Here is a 16946-nt window from a genome sequence, read left to right as displayed (position 1 = left end):
TTCCCGGGTCCAGGTGACCGTGGGGTCCAACCAGTGCATGAACTCCGGTTTGTCCGGGACGACGGTGTTCACCTCCTGCCGAAGGAGGCGCTGGCTTCGCTTGTCGTCGCCGAGGCTGGTGAAGATGACGTAGGCCACATTCTGGTCCTGGTTGGCGTCGTCGCGCATTGCGCTGCCGGCCGGGGGTGGTGGTGGAGGAGGAGGCGGCTGCCCTGCGCCTGGAGCCGGAGCCGGAAGAGGCGGGAATCGCCCCTCATGATGCGCTTGGTGATGCCGCACTACCAAAGCATGTGCGTGGACGGCCTTGCGCCGCTGTGGTGCTTGCAGGGAGCATCGAGCATCTCTTCGAAGCTCATGGCGGGTTGCCACGCCGTTTTGCCGGTCTGCCGACGCTTGGCCGCCGGGTCCGCCACGGGCTCGGTGGCCGCGATGAGCCGATTGTCGTAGCGCTGAGCCGGTTGGTCGTCCTTGTGCTTGTTGTTCTGCTGATGCTGTAATCGGCTGCTCTCGCCGGCCGGCTTCAGAGGGGGAACCAGTTTTGCCTTGTCGGCTTCATCCAGCGCCACCTGGATCTTCTTGGAGGAGCCGGCATTGGCGTACTTGTCCGCCGTCACCATGAGGACGGCCATGGTGGCCGGCTCGGAGCGCAAGAGCTTGTGCTTGAGGAGGGTGATGTCTCGGCACCCGTTGACGAAGTACTAGATTGCTTGGACCTCGTGGACGCCCTCGCAGCTATACCGGAGCTCGGTCCAGCGTGCGAGGTACTCGCGGCCGTTCTCCATCGGCCCCTGCACACACATGGCGAGCTGGCTAGGGCGACCGGGTCGCCTGTAGGTTTCCGTGAAGTTGTGGACGAAGGCCTGCTCGAAATCGACCCACGTGTTGACGCTGCCCATCGGAAGACTGTTCAACCAGGTGCGGGCCGACCCTTGGAGCATGAGCGGTGCATAGCGCACGGCGACTCGACGATTTGCGCCGGTGATGCCAATGGTGGTGGTGTAGTCGGTGAGCCAGACCTCTGGTTTCACGGTTCCGTTGTACTTGGGGGTGTCGCGGGGAAGCATGAACCCTTTAGGAAAAGGCTCTTCCCGGATGCGTGGGCCGAAGCACGCCGGCCCAATGGCACCGCTTTCCTCCACCTCCATGGAGTGAGTGAGCTGGTCGAGGCAGTGGCGAGCGTCAGTGTCGTTGATGGCGTGTGCGCCGAGTCGGCTGGCGACCGGGCCACGGGGGGGGGGGGGGGGTCGGTCAGAGCCGGACGCTGGCCACGATGGCCGGGTCCGCGCAGGTTCTCCAGGGCAGGCTCGTCGCCCAAGCCGCCACCAGCCGTAGCGGCCGGGTCGTGCTGAGTTCGGGCTCGACCAGAATGCCCCTCGCCTGGTGGCGAGGATGCTGTCTACTGAAGTTCGCTGGGCCCGCCGACGCGGGCGGAGCCGGATCCTGCCGGCTTGGCGAGCTAGTTGTGCATGTGCCGGTTGTGCATGTGCTTGATGCGCTCCTTCAGCTCCTCGCCTATGAGCTGGTCCAGGCCGACCGCGGCCGCCTGGGCAGCATGCATGTTCTTCAGTCTTCACTGGGATCTCGTAGATGGTCGAGTTGACGCCGAGGGCGCGGCCAATCTCTCCTCCCCGGGCTCGCACGTCGGCGACCCGGCTCGGCTCGGCCGCGGCGGGCGTGAATCCGTAGGCGGCATTGCGCTCCAGCTAAGCGGAATCCAGGTGGCGCCGTGTGGCGGCGAGTGTCTCGGTCAGGTCCAGCATCTGCTGATGCCTTTCCTCGAGCTGGGCTCGGGCCTCAGTGACGTTGGTTTGCTTCGATGTCGGTGCTGATGGGGACACGAAAGCTCTGCATTGTGGTGCGCAATAGGTTGGAGGACTCGATCCATTCTGCTGCGGCCTTCCTTGTCTTGCTCGACGAGGAGGAGGCGTCGGTGCGGGTGACGAAGACCTCCACGCGGACGTCCATTGCCTGGCGGAAATGCCACCGCCGAGGGAGAGGGGTGAGTCGGAGTAGCTGAGTACCTCGCTGGGGTACTCGTCGACTGCAGGAGCATCGGAGATGCCCAGCACGGTGAAGGAGGCGGCAAGCCGTCGACGACGTCGTCCGCCAGCATGACGAGCTCGTCGGAGTCGGAGAAGAGCCCATTTGAAGCATGCTCCCGGCCAGCTCCTCGAGCTGCCCCACGGTGGGCGCTAACTGTCGTGGTGGGCGCACGGCAGATGACATGGGATGGCTAAAGAGAGGAGGAGACTTGAGAGCACTGGTGGGCTCCAGAGGCGGGGTTGGTACGAGCAAGCGCGGGGCGCAAGACATACCCAGGTTCAGGGCTCTCCGGAGAGATAACGCCCCTAGTCCTGCCTAGTGTGGTTTATATGCGATAGTATAAGGTTGCTCCTGGAGCTGTATGGAGGAAGAAGGAAGGCTGGCCAAGGCTTAGGCTGCTCCTTCCCCTTGGGTGGGATCTACTGACTGGTGGCTAATTTCTCTATCCTTTCCTGCTTGCTTACTTGCCCGTATGCGTGAGGCCTCCTAGGGGGTTTTATAGGCCAACCCCCCAGGGGTACAATGGTAATGTTACAAGTTGGTGGGGCCGGACCGTCAGCGTCTGAGGACCCGGGCTGGGACCCGCTGGGGACCTGTGGTTCGTCGGGTTCCCTTAGGTGCAGGCCCCGCGTGCCTAGGGGGACTATGCACCATCTTGTCGATCGTCAGGGAGTGGCCGAGTCGAGTCATGTACAGTGGCGCTCCATCAGGTCACCACTTGCTGTCGTCAGCAGTGATGACGTGGGCACTGTTGCCACGCGCGGGCCTGGTCAGCCGGTAGGTGAGGGGCACTGTTGCCATGGTCCGGCTGACCAGAGGCATAGGCGAGGCACTGTTGCCTTGGTCATCAGTGGCTGAAGGCTCGTCCCATCGTACAACCTGGATGGGATGGGAGCTGACCCGTGGCTGGGTTGCGGAGCATGCCACGGGTGGAGCTGGCTTGTTGAGGAAGCCTTGGTTGTGCCGAGTTCGGCTGTCTTGTACTGGTTGTCGAGGCCGAGTCGAGGTGCCTGGCCGGGTTGGGGAGTTTGGTCGGGTCGCGAGGCCTGGCCTGTTCGAGCGACACGGCCAAGTGCGTGCTGGCTTGAGGGGTGACGTCGGCCCCGTTGTTTTTGAAAAGGATCCGGGTTCTGTTGCCTGCCCGGGGTTCATCCCCCCGACAAGGTGCTTGCCAAAGGATAAAATATAAAAAGGAAAGGTGAAGATCACCTTGACTCTTGGAAAATATAAAAGGCATAAGTAAAAGATAGGCCCTTCGCGGAGGGAAGCAGAGGTTGTCATGTGCTTTTATGGTTGGATGCACGAAATCTTAATGCAAAAGAACATCACTTTATATTGCCATTTGTGATATGGACCTTTATTATGTAGTCCGTTGCTTTTATTACTTCCATATCACAAGATTGTATAAAGCTTATTTTCTCCACATTAATAAGTCATACATATTTAGAGAGCAATTTTTATTGCATGCAACATGACAACTTACTTGAAGGATCTTACTCAATCCATACGTAGATATGGTGGACTCTCATGGCAAAACTGGGTTTATGGATATTTGGAAGCACAAGTAGTATCTCTACTTAGTGCAAGGAATTTGGCTAGCATGAGGGGGAAAGGCAAGCTCAACATGTTGGATGATCCATGACAATATACTTTATTTCTGATATAAGAAAACATAACCCATTATGTTGTCTTCCTTGTCCAACATCAACTCTTTAGCATGTCATATTTTAATGAGTGCTCACAATCATAAAAGATGTCCAAGATAGTATATTTATATGTGAAAACCTCTCTTTCTATATTACTTCTATTAATTGCAATGATGACCAAAACTATGTTTGTCAACTCTCAACAATTTTTAATGATCATACTTTTTATATGTGAAGTCATTACTCTCCATAAGATCAATATGATATCTTTTATTTCTTTTTATTCCCTCAAGATCATAGCAAGATAGCAAAGCCCTTGACTCAACACTAATCTTTATTATATATATAGCTCACGGACTCGATTACATAGACGGATGATATGGCAAAACTCAAAACTAAATCATACAAAAAGTTTATTCTACTAGATCAAGATATTGCCAAAAGGATCAAACTAAGAAAAATGGTAAAGATAGGAGTGTGATGGTGATACGATACCGGGGCACCTCCCCAAGCTTGGCAATCGCCAAGGGTAGTGCCCATACCCATGTATTATGTCCTCGGAGGTGTTGAAGGTGGTGATGATGATGGTGGATAGTCGCACATCGAGCGTAGGAGCTCTTCCAGTTTGCGAATAATGCCCTTGAGTGCGACGATATGATCCTTCAACAAAATATTTTCATGTGTGAGATACTTGTTTTGTATGTGAGCTAACTCAATCATCTTGAAAGCTTCAAGCTCAGTTGGAGTAAAGAGGTTGGATGTCTTCTTCTCCTCCCGCCGGAGCTTGTTCCTCCATGGCTTCCTTGATCCTATCATCCTTTTTGATCTCCCCGGGTTCTTCTTTCTTCAGCTCTATCTTCAATAGCCAAGCATCCTTATCTACATTGTTGGAGGAGGGTGACATCATGATGCTTGGCCTTAACAAATCTGACAGAAAACAGCTCGAAACAAAGACATAGGATATTTTTGTGATACGGTGGTCAAAACCTTTGGGAGATTATATACCAAAAGAAGTATCATACAAACGGAGTCCGTAGAGCACACGAGGTGCCCACGAGGCAGAGGGGCATGCCCAGGGGGTAGGGCACGCCCTCCACCCTCGTGGACGCCTCGTGTCCTTCCTGGACTACTTCTTATTTTTCCTATTTTCTTAAATATTCCAAAACGGAGAAAAATTGCTATTATAACTGTTTTGGAGTTGGTTTACTTACCATACCACATACCTATTCCTTTTCGGAGTCTGAAACGTTCTGGAAAGTGTCCCTTATGTATTCCTCTGGGGTTACGGTTTCAATAACATTAGTTTCAACATTTATAGGATTACCTGAGATATAATGTTTAATTCTCTGACCGTTCACCACCGTCGGACTTGTGCCTACGAAGTTGTTGATTTTTATGGCACCGGAATGATATACCTCCTCAATAACGTAAGGGCCTTCGCATTTAGAGAGAAGTTTTCCTGCAAAAAATCTTAAACAAGAGCTGTATAGCAACACATAATCACCTACATTAAACTCACGCTTTTGTATCCTTTTGTCATGCCATCTTTTAACTTTTTCTTTAAACAGTTTGGCATTCTAATAGGCTTGAGTTCTCCATTCATCAAGTGAGCTAATGTCAAATAACCTCTTCTCACCGGCAAGTTTGAAATCATAATTGAGCTCTTTAATATCCCAATATGCCTTATGTTCTAGTTCGAGAGGTAAGTGACATGCTTTTCCATAAACCATTTTATATGGAGACATACCCATAGTATTCTTATATGCAGTTCTACAAGCCCATAATGCATCATCAAGTTTCTTGGACCAATTCTTTCTAGAGCTATTAACATTCTTTTGCAAAATTAATTTAAGCTCTCTATTACTCAATTCTACTTGGCCACTAGACTGTGGGTGATATGGAGATGCAATTCTATGGTTAACATCATACTTAGCAAGCATCTTACGAAAAGCACCATGAATAAAATGTGAACCACCATCAGTCATTAAATATCTAGGGACTCCAAACCTCGGAAAAATAACTTCTTTAAGCATCTGAATAGAGGTGTTATGATCAGCACTACTAGTTGGAATAGCTTCTACCCACTTAGTAACGTAATCAACAACAACTAAAATATGTGTATATCCGTTAGAGGAAGGAAACGGTCCCATAATATCAAAGCCCCAAACATCAAATGGTTCAATAACAAGAGAATAATTCATAGCCATGTCTTGACGTCTACTAATATTACCAATTGTTCTACATTCATCGCAAGACAAGACAAACTTACGTGCATCTTTAAAGAGAGTAGGCCAATAAAAACCGGGTTGCAATACCTTATGTGCAGTTCTATCTCCAGCGTGGTGTCCTCCATATGCCTCGGAGTGACACATGTGTAGGATTTGTTCCTGTTCATGCTCAGGTACATAACGTCTAATAACACCATCTACTCCTTCTTTATAAAGGTGTGGGTCATCCCAGAAATAATGTCTTAAATCATAAAAGAACTTTTTCTTTTGTTGGTATGTGAAACTAGGTGGTATGAATTTAGCAACAATGTAATTAGCATAATCAGCATACCATGGAGCTGTACGAGAAGCATTTATGACAGCTAATTGTTCATCAGGAAAGCTATCATCAATAGGTATTGGGTCATCAAGAACATTCTCTAACCTAGACAAGTTGTCAGCAATGGGGTTCTCAGCTCCCTTTCTATCAATAATATGCAAATCAAATTCTTTTAGCAAGAGAACCCATCTAATAAGTCTAGGTTTAGCATCTTTCTTTTCCATGAGGTATTTAATAGCAACATGATCAGTGTTAACAGTTACTTTGGAATCAACAATATAAGGTCTGAACTTATCACAAGCAAATACAACTGCTAAAAATTCTTTTTTCATAGTAGAATAATTTCTCTGGGCACTGTCTAGAGTTTTACTAGCATATTGAATAACATTTAGTTTCTTATCAACTCTTTGTCCTACAACGGCACCTATAGCATAATCACTAGCATCACACATAATTTCAAAGGGTAAATTCCAATCAGGTGGCTGAACAATAGGTGCAGAAATCATAGCTTTCTTAAGTATTTCAAATGCTTCTACACAATCATCATCGAAGACAAAAGGAATATCTTTTTCTAATAGATTAGTCAGAGGCCTAGAAATTTTAGAGAAGTCCTTCATGAACCTCCTATAAAAAACGGCAAGACCAAGGAAACTTCTTATACCTTTGATGTCCTTGGGACACGACATCTTTTAAATAGCATCAACCTTAGCATTATCAACTTCAATACCTCTTTCAAAAATTTTATGCCCCAAGACAATGCCTGTCGGTGGGATGATCTCCGAGCAGGCAACGGAACCCGGATCCTTTAAAAAAAATAGGGCCGGCGTCACCCCTCAAGCCAGCACGCGCTTGTCCGGGTCGCTCGACCCCGGCCAGGCCCCGCGACCCGGCCGAACTCTCCAACCCGGCCAGGCACCTCGACTCGGCCTCGACAACCAATACAAGTCGGCCGAACTCGGCACAACCAAGGCTTCCTATACAAGCCAGCTCCACCTGTGGCATGCTCCGCAACCCAGCCACGGGTCAGCTCCCGTCCCATCCAGGCCGTACGAAGGGACGAGTCTTTAGCCACTGATGACCAAGGCAAAAGTGCCCCGCCCATGCCTCTGGTCAGCCGGAGCGTGGCAATAGTGCCCCTCACCTACCCGCTGACCAGGCCCGGCGTGGCAACAGTGCCCCCGTCGTCACTGCTGACGACAACAAGCGGTGACATGACAGAGCGCCACTATACACGACTCGACTCGGCCACTCCCTGACGATCGACAAGATGACGCACAATCCCCCTAGGCACACGGGGCCCACACCTAGGGGAACCCGACGAACCACAGGCCCCCGGCGGGACCCAGCTCGGGTTCTCAGACGCTGACAACCCGGCCCCACCAACTTGTAACATTACCAATGGACCCCTGGGGGGTTGGCCTATAAAACCCCCCAGGAGCCCTCACGCATACAGGCAAGCAAGTAAGCAAGTAGGAAAGGATAGAGAAATTAGCCACCCGTCAGTAGAAACCACCCAAGGAGAAGGAGCAGCCTAAGCCTTGGCCGGCCTTCCTTCCTCCTCCATACAGCTCCAGGAGCAACCTTGTACTGTTGCATATCAACCACACTTGGCAAGACTAGGGTTGTTATCTCTCCGGAGATCCCAGAACTTGGGTATGTCTTGTGTCCCGCGCTCGCTCATGCCAACCCCGCCTCTGGAGCCCACCAGTGCCCTCGAGCCTCCTCCTCTCTTTAGCCATCCAATGGCATCTGCCGTGCACCCACAACGACAATGCCTTCATTAGCCATAAAGTGGCACTTCTCCCAACTCAAGACAAGACTAGTATCTTCGCATCTCTGCAGAACTCGATCAAGGTTGCTCAAGCAATCATCAAAAGAGGATCCATAAATAGATAAATCATCCATGAACACCTCACAAAACTTTTCACAAAAGTCAGAGAATATAGCCATCATGCATCTTTGAAAGGTAGCAGGTGCATTACATAAACCAAAAGGCATGTGTCTATAAGCAAAAGTACCAAAAGGGCAAGTAAAAGTGGTCTTTTCTTGATCCTCTACTGACACAGGTATTTGAGAGAAACCAAAGTAACCATCTAGCAAGCATAGATGTGTATGATTGGATAATCTTTCTAGCATTTGATCAATAAAAGGTAATGGGTAATGATCCTTTTTAGTAGCTTTATTTAATTTGTGGAAATCAATTACCATCCTATAACATGTAATAATTCTTTGCGGGATCAATTCATCTTTCTCATTAGGAACGGCAGTAATACCTCCCTTCTTAGGGACACCATGGACAGGATTTACCCACTGACTATCAGCAACAGGATAAATTATACCTGGATCCAAGAGCTGTAGTATTTCCTTTCTTACCACTTCTTCCATCTTAGGATTTAACCGTCATTGGTGATCAATAACTGGTTTGGCGTCTTTCTCCAATTTAATTTTGTCTTGGCATAGAGTGGGACTAATGCCCTTAAGATCATCAAGAGTATATCCAATAGCAGCATGGTGCTTCTTCAGAGTTTTCAATAATCTCTCCTCTTCCTGCTCAGAAAGGTTAGCACTAATAATAACAGGATATATCTTCTTTTCATCAAGATAAGCATATTTAAGAGTATCAGGTAGTGGTTTAAACTCAAACACGGGATCACCCTTGGGTGGTTAGGATCCCCTAGGATTTCAACAGGCAAGTTGTGTTTCAAAATAGGTCCCTGTTTAAAGAATACTTCATCTATCTCCCTTCTTTCATTCATAAACATACCATTTTCATGGTCTAGCAAATATTGTTCTAAAGGATCATTAGGAGGCATGGCAATGGAAACAAGACCAATAATTTCATCCTTACTAGGCAACTCTTTATCATGGGGTTGTTTACAAAATTTAGCAAAGTTAAACTCATGAGACATATCTCCCAAACCAATAGTAACAACATCCTTTTCGCAATCTATCCTAGCATTACCAATATTCAAGAAGGGTCTACCAAATATAATGGGACAAAAGTCATCTTGTGGGGAACCAAGAACAAGAAAAGCAGCAGGATATTTAACTTTTCCACACAAGACTTCAACATATCTAACAATCCCAGTTGGTGAAATAGTATCTCTATTGACAAGCTTAATTGTAACATCAATTTCTTCTATCTCAGCAGGTTCAATATCATGCATAATTTCTTTGTATAAGGAATGAGGTATTGCACTGGCACTAGCACCAATATCACATAAGCCATGATAACAATGATCTCCTATTTTAACAGAAATAACATGCATGCCTACAACAGGTCTATGTTTATGTTTACTATCTGGTCTAGCGGCTTCATCACAGAAGTAAATAACATGCCCATCAATATTATCAGCCAAGAGATCTTTAACCATAGCAATACTAGGTTCAACTTTAATTTGCTCAAGTGGTGTAGGTGTTATAGTACTACTCTTATGAACCACAGTTGAAGCTTTAGCATGATCCTTTATCCTAATAGGGAAAGGTGGTTTCTCAATATAAGTACTAGGAACAATAGGATCATCATAAGTGATAGTTTTTTCTTCAACTTTAATAGGTGCAACTACTTTTACTTCAGTGGGAGGATTATATTTAAATCACTTCTCCTTAGGGAGGTCAACATGAGTAGCACATGATTCACAGAAAGAAGCTACTACCTCAGAGTCAAGTCCATATTTAGTGCTAAATTCACGAAAAACATCGGTATCCATAAAAGATTTAACACAATCAAACTTAGGTGTCATACTTGACTCCTTACCCTCGTTGAGATCCCAATCTTCAGAGTTGCGTTTAATTCTTTCCAATAAGTCCCATCAGAATTCAATAGTCTTCATCATAAAAGACCCAGCACAAGAAGTATCGAGCATGGAGCGATTGTTGAGAGAAAGCCGAGCATAAATTTTTTGAATAATCATTTCTCTTGAGAGCTCATGATTGGGGCATAAATATAACATTGACTTAAGCCTTCTTCTTGACAACATCATCGGGCATACCTACAAGCTTGAATAATCCACAAACTTCATCCACATGGACTAGGTGTAAATCGGGATGCAATGTTCCATCTCCTATAAAAGGATTAGCTAGCAGTTTCTCTATCATACCCGAAGGAATTTCAAAGTAAACATTTCTAGTAGGGTCAGTAGGTTGAGGAGCAACTCTTTCCTCTTCTAGTCAGGGTGAAGATACCTCGAACAAGCCCCTCAAAGGATTATGTTCCATAGTAACAAGTCACAGTAAATTTCAGCACACTATATAAAATTTTCCTTACCAAGTTCCACTCACCAATGGCGCTTCACTCCCTGGCAACGGCCCCAGAAAGGAGTCTTGATGACCCACAAGTGTAGGGGATCTATCGTAGTCCTTTCAATAAGTAAGATTGTCGAACCCAACGAGGAGCAGAAGGAAATGACAGGCGGTTTTCAGTAAGGTATTCTCTGCAAGCACTAAAATTATCGGTAACATATAGTTTTGTGATAAGGTAATTTGTAACGGGTAACAAGCAATGAAAGTAAATAAGGTGCAGCAAGGTGGCCCAATCCTTTTTTTTAGCAAAGGACAAGCCTGGACAAGTTCTTATATAGAGAAAAACGCTCCCGAGGACACATGGGAAATATCGTCAAGCTAGTTTTCATCACGCTCATATGATTCACGTTCGTAACGACGTCCAAGCGATCCAGTACTTCATCAATGGGTGCCAAGACGACACCCTCCTCAATCACAAGCTCTTGCGCTCCGAGCCGGCCACCATGGCCACGCTCATGGTGATGGCAGACAAGTACGCCAACGTCGACTCCGCCATAAGATCCAGGTGGCGCTGGATGAAGCCGGCAAGGCAAAGCCGGTTCCCCCTCCGAAGCTGGCCGGCGAGAGCAGCCGACAGCAGCATCACCAGAACAACAAGCGCAAGGCCGACCAGCTGGCTCAGCGCTACGACAACCGGCTCATCGCGGCCACTGAGCCAGCGGCAGACCCGGCAGCCAAGCACCAGCAGACCGGGAAGACAGCGTGGAAGCCCGCCATGAGCTTCGTAGAGATGCTTGATGCACCCTGCAAGCACCACAGCGGTGCAAGGCCGTCCACGCACACGCTTCGGCAATGCGGCATCAACAAGCGCATCATGAGGGGTGACGTCCCGCCTCCTCCGGCCCTGGCTCCAGGCGCAGGGCAGCCGCCTGCGCCTCCACCATCGCCCCCGGCCGGTAGCACGATGCGCGACGACGCCTACCCAGACCAGAACGTGGCCTACATCGTCTTCACCAGCCTTGGCGATGACAAGCAAAGCGAGAGCCTCCTTCTATAGCAGGTGAACACGGTCGTCCCGGCCAAACCAGAGTTCATGCACTCGTCGGACCAACCAGTCATCTGGACCCGGGAAGACCACCGGGCTGTCAGGCCAAATCCGGTTTGCTATGCCCTCATCCTCAACCCCACAATTGTTGCGCGGCACAGATGCAAGTTTTCCCAGGTCCTCATCGACGGCGGCAACAACATCAACATCCTCTACCGCTACACGATGACCAAGCTCGGCCTCGAGGCCAAGGACCTGGAGCCGACCCGGACGATCTTCCATGGCATCGTTCCCGGCCTCTCCTACTCTCCCATTGGCCGGGTTTGGCTCGGTGTCATGTTTGGAGACAGCGACTGAGGGAGTCCTGGATTAGGGGGTGTCCGAATGGCCGGACTATCACCGTTGGCCGGACTCCTAGACTATGAAGATACAAGATTGAAGACTTCGTCCTATGTCCGGATGGGACTTTCCTTGGCGTGGAAGGCAAGCTTGGCAATACGGATATGTAGATCTCCTACCATTGTAACCGACTCTGTCTAACCCTAGCCCTCTCCGGTGTCTATATAAACTGGAGGGTTTTAGTCCATAGGACGAACAACAATCATACCATAGGCTAGCTTCTAGGGTTTAGGCTCTCTGATCTCGTGGTAGATCTACTCTTGTACTACCCATATCATCAATATTAATCAAGCAGGAGTAGGGTTTTACCTCCATCGAGAGGGTCCGAACCTGGGTAAAAACATCGTGTCCCTTGTCTCCTGTTACCATCTGCCTAGACGCACAGTTCGGGACCCCCTACCCGAGATCCGCCGGTTTTGACACCGACATTGGTGCTTTCATTGAGAGTTCCTCTGTGTCGTCACCTTTAGGCCTGATGGATCCATCGATCATCAACAACGACGCGGTCCAGGGTGAAACTTTTCTCCGCGGAAAGATCTCCGTATTCGGCGGCTTTGCACTGCGGGCCAATTCACTTGGCCATCTAGAGCAGATCGAAAGCTACGCCCCTGGCCATCAGGTCAGATTTGCGTGTTTGAACTACACGGCTGACATCCGCGGAGACTTGATCTTCGACGGATTCGAGCCGCAGCCAAGCGCACCGCACTGTCTCTATGTGTATGATCTAGCTCTGCTGCCGAACAGTACCCTGGAGGCCATACCAGCGTCCGCTCCGACCCCTAGCTCGGAGCCGGCTTCGCCGGTCGAGGACGAGTGGCTGGACACCGCCTCGAGGGCTACAATCTCTACAGCGATTGAGCCGAACACCATCCCTGTCCTTCGTAAAGCCCGTGACTACGAGGTGTCGGACTCCTCTATGGACTCCGAACCTCCCGCGCCCCTGCCAATCAAATCCGATTGGGCGCCGGTTATGGAGTTCACTGCCGCGGAAATCTTTCAGCACTCGCCCTTTGGCGACATCCTGAATTCACTAAAGTCTCTCTCTTTACCAGGAGAGCCCTGGCCGGACTATGGTCAGGAAGGTTGGGATGCGTATGACGAAGAAATTCAATGCCCACCCACCATCCACTTTGTAGCCGCTGTCGATGATTTAACCGACATGCTTGACTTCGACTCCGAAGACATCGACGGTATGGATGACGATGCAGGAAACAACCAAGAACCAGCACCTACAGGGTGTTGGACAGCCACCCCATATCACAATGTATATATGGTGGATACACCTAAAGGAAGCGATAACGAGGAACAACGGGACGTTGCGAAGGATAATTCCCTCGAAAAGCATTCAAAACGGCGATGTAAGCGCCGCTCAAAGTCCCGCCTCGACAAAGACAACACCCATACAGACCCAGCCATAGAGCAGGGCGAACCGATGGACGATGAACATGCCATCGAGCAATCATCCGAACAGGATAACTTGGATAAACAATCCATCCCAGCGAAGATAACAGTCCGGACAATCTCAGGCCGGACACATCATTGGAGCAGAAGAACCTCCACAAAAGGCTCGTCGCCACTGTACGTAGCCTGAAAAAGCAGAAGCGGAAACTCAAAACAGCGGAAGACACACTCAGGATGAGATAGAGCAAAGTACTCAACACCGCAGACAAATACGATGATAGTCGCCAAACAAAGAGCTAGCTGAAGCGGAAACTATTGCCTGAATTCAACGAGGAGGCCGTAGAGCCCCCACAATCAAGGAACAAAGAGGCCGCCCGGTCGGATACACGACCACATGACAAGCATAGAGCGGCAAGTGGCGCCGCACACAAGCCGGCACACGATCCGCGTAAGGATTCGCCTCAAAAGGATGGCCCAGTTAGGTCTATCCCATCCGAACATCACGGCACACCCAAATATAGGGGCGCCGCACACCCCCTATGTTTCACCGATGAGGTGCTGGATCATGAATTTCCAGCGGGATTCAAAAGCCGTAAACATAGAGGCATACGACGGAACGACAGACCCTGGAGTCTGGATTGAGGATTACATCCTCCACATACACATGGCCAGAGGAGATGACCTCCACGCCATAAAATATTTACCCCTCAAGCTCAAAGGGCTAGCCCGGCATTGGCCTAAAAACCTCCCTGGAAATACCGTTGGAAGTTGGGAAGAGCTCGAGGATGCTTTTCGGGCCAATTTTCAAGGGACCAATGTCCGACCTCCGGACACAGACAATTTAGGTCACATAACCCAACAGCCCGGAGAGTCAGCCCGAAAATTCTGGAATAGGTTTCTCATAAAAAAGAACCAAATAGTCGACTGTCCGAACGCCGAAGCCTTAGCAGCTTTCAAACATAACGTCTGAGACGAATGGCTCGCCAGACACCTCGGCCAGGAAAAGCCAAGAACAATGGCCACATTAACAAGCCTCATGACCCGCTTTTGCGTGGGAGAGTATAGCTGGCTGGCAAGGTGCAGTACCAGCGACCCAAGTACGTCCGAAGTCAGGGATGGAAATGGGAAACCACGACGCAGCAAGGACCAGCGCCGGACCAAGGGAAACAGTCCGAAGAGCATGGCAGTCAACGCCGGATTCAAAAGCTCTCGGCAGAACAACAAAAAACTGCCTCTTAAGGACAACAATGACGAGCTATCCAACCTAAACAAAATCTTGGACAAGATATGCCAAATCCACAGTACTCCCGAGAAGCCTGGAAACCATACCGACAGAGATTGTTGGGTCTTCAAGCAGTCCGGCCGACTTAATGCCGAACACAAGGGGCTCATACCACCAAGTGAGGACGACGACAAACCCCACAAGTAGAGCACCGGAAAACAAAAGAATTTCCCACAAGAGGTCAAAACAGTAAACTCACTTCGAATGACAAAAGGGAAAAATAGAGCGGCGCCGACTGAAATACACGCCACATGGTCCACCCCAGCGGAGTCCCGACACTGGATGTCAAAACCAATCACCTTCGACCATCAGGATTACTCCGGAAGTATCCGGAACGCAGGATGGACTGCTTTGATATTAGATCCTATAATCGACGGACTACAATTTACACAAGTCCTAATGGACGGCGGAAGTGATCTAAACCTGCTATATCAGGACACAATCCGCAGAATGGGGATAGACCCAACCAAAATTCGCCATAGCAACACTTCCTTTAAAGGAGTGATGCCAGGCCCATATGCCCATTGTACGGGCTCTCTACCACTAGAAGTTGTGTTCGGCTCATCCGACAACTTCCGTTGCAAAAAGTTAGTCTTCCACATCGCCCCATTTAAAAGTAGCTATCAAGCACTATTGGGACGCGAAGCTTTCGCCCGCTTTAACGCAATACCGGATTACGCATCCCTTACACTTAAAATGCCCGGTCCACGCGGCATCATCTCATTAAAGGGAAACTTCGATCAAAGCACCTAAACAGGTCATTCAGACCCCGGACACGGTTAGGCGAGTCCAGTATAAATAAACAAGGGGCTTACTAGCCATGTACCCCCTTACAAGGGGCTCCACGCATGTACAACAAGAGACAATAAAGCTCAATTTTATTCATTTTTTGAATCATACTCTGTTTAATTTAAAATACATTTTTCACACGATCTTTTTTCTGAACTAAGTTCTTCTCTTTTCCAGATGAACACCGTGCTACACCCGTCCAGGATACGGCACAACGGAGACACAGGCGCAGACGTGCAGTAGGGACCCGTTGCAAGGATTCTTTTCAGATTAAGACCCTGCATAAACCTTTTTTACTGTCTCTTGTTGATACACATCCCCCGGTTTCTTGCTATAACCGAGGAGGAGGCTGGCGTTTTGGCATCGGCCGCGTCAGAAATTTTTGCACGTAACTGGACACTAGGGGCTTAGGGCATTGTTCTACCCATTTTCATAAAGACCGAATATGTTAGGGGGTGTTCGGCGTCTCGAGTTAGGCCTTATATGCATCAGCTCCGAATCATGTCTTTGGTCAAATGTTGGGTTTGCCCGGCTCCTATGTTTTGCTGCCTTACGTTCCGCTCCATCGGCTAACGCGGCACCAGGAGAACTAATGTGATTGTGCCCCGGTTCGGCCTGGTGAGCACCTCGATAGAGAAAGCCAAAAACTGACTGTCATGATATAGCATGAGACTGGTCAACCACTCGATGACCCACCAGAAAGTTTAGAATTCCTCCGCATTAACGAAGGACCGTCTCCCGGTCAGGCACATACGCGCCCCGAGTTCGGGAGAACGTGGTGCCCTAGGGTCTATATAGTAGCCCCACCATCGAACTCCTATGGCTAAGTGAAAGTGATAAAGCATTATAGTTCGGTTGCCTAGTTTGCTACGCTATCACCTCCTTCACAGGACCATAACATTGGATTAAGTGTGAAAATGTGCCTTTTTTGCAAACACCCCCGCAAAATGTTCCTTTAAGTGCGTGAGGGAGTCCTGGATTAGGGGGTGTTCGGATGGCCGGACTATCACCATTGGCTGGACTCCAAGACTATGAAGATACAAGATTGAAGACTTCGTCCCGTGTCCGGATGGGACTTTCCTTGGCGTGGAAGGCAAGCTTGGCGATACAGATATGTAGATCTCCTACCATTGTAACCGACTCTGTGTAACCCTAGCCCTCTCCAGTGTCTATATAAACCGGAGGGTTTCAGTCCATAGGACGAACAACAATCATACCATAGGCTAGCTTTTAGGGTTTAGCCTCTCTGATCTCGTGGTAGATCTACTCTTGTACTACCCATATCATCAATATTAATCAAGCAGGAGTAGGGTTTTTCCTCCATTGAGAGGGCCCGAACCTGGGTAAAAACATTGTGTCCCTTGTCTCCTCTTACCATCTCCCTAGACGCACAGATCGGGACCCCCTACCCAAGATCCGCCGGTTTTGACACCGACAACGACCATTTCCGGCGCGAGCCGATATGGTTCGAGGTGGTGAACCTGTCCAGCGCGTACCACACGTTGTTGGGCTGACCCGCGCTCGCCAAATTAATGGCGGTCCCCCGCTACGC

The sequence above is a fragment of the Triticum aestivum genome, chromosome 6B, assembly GCF_018294505.1.
Source record: "Triticum aestivum cultivar Chinese Spring chromosome 6B, IWGSC CS RefSeq v2.1, whole genome shotgun sequence".
In the NCBI taxonomy this organism is placed as follows: Eukaryota; Viridiplantae; Streptophyta; class Magnoliopsida; order Poales; family Poaceae; genus Triticum; species Triticum aestivum.
Note: the sequence above shows the minus strand (reverse complement) of the source record.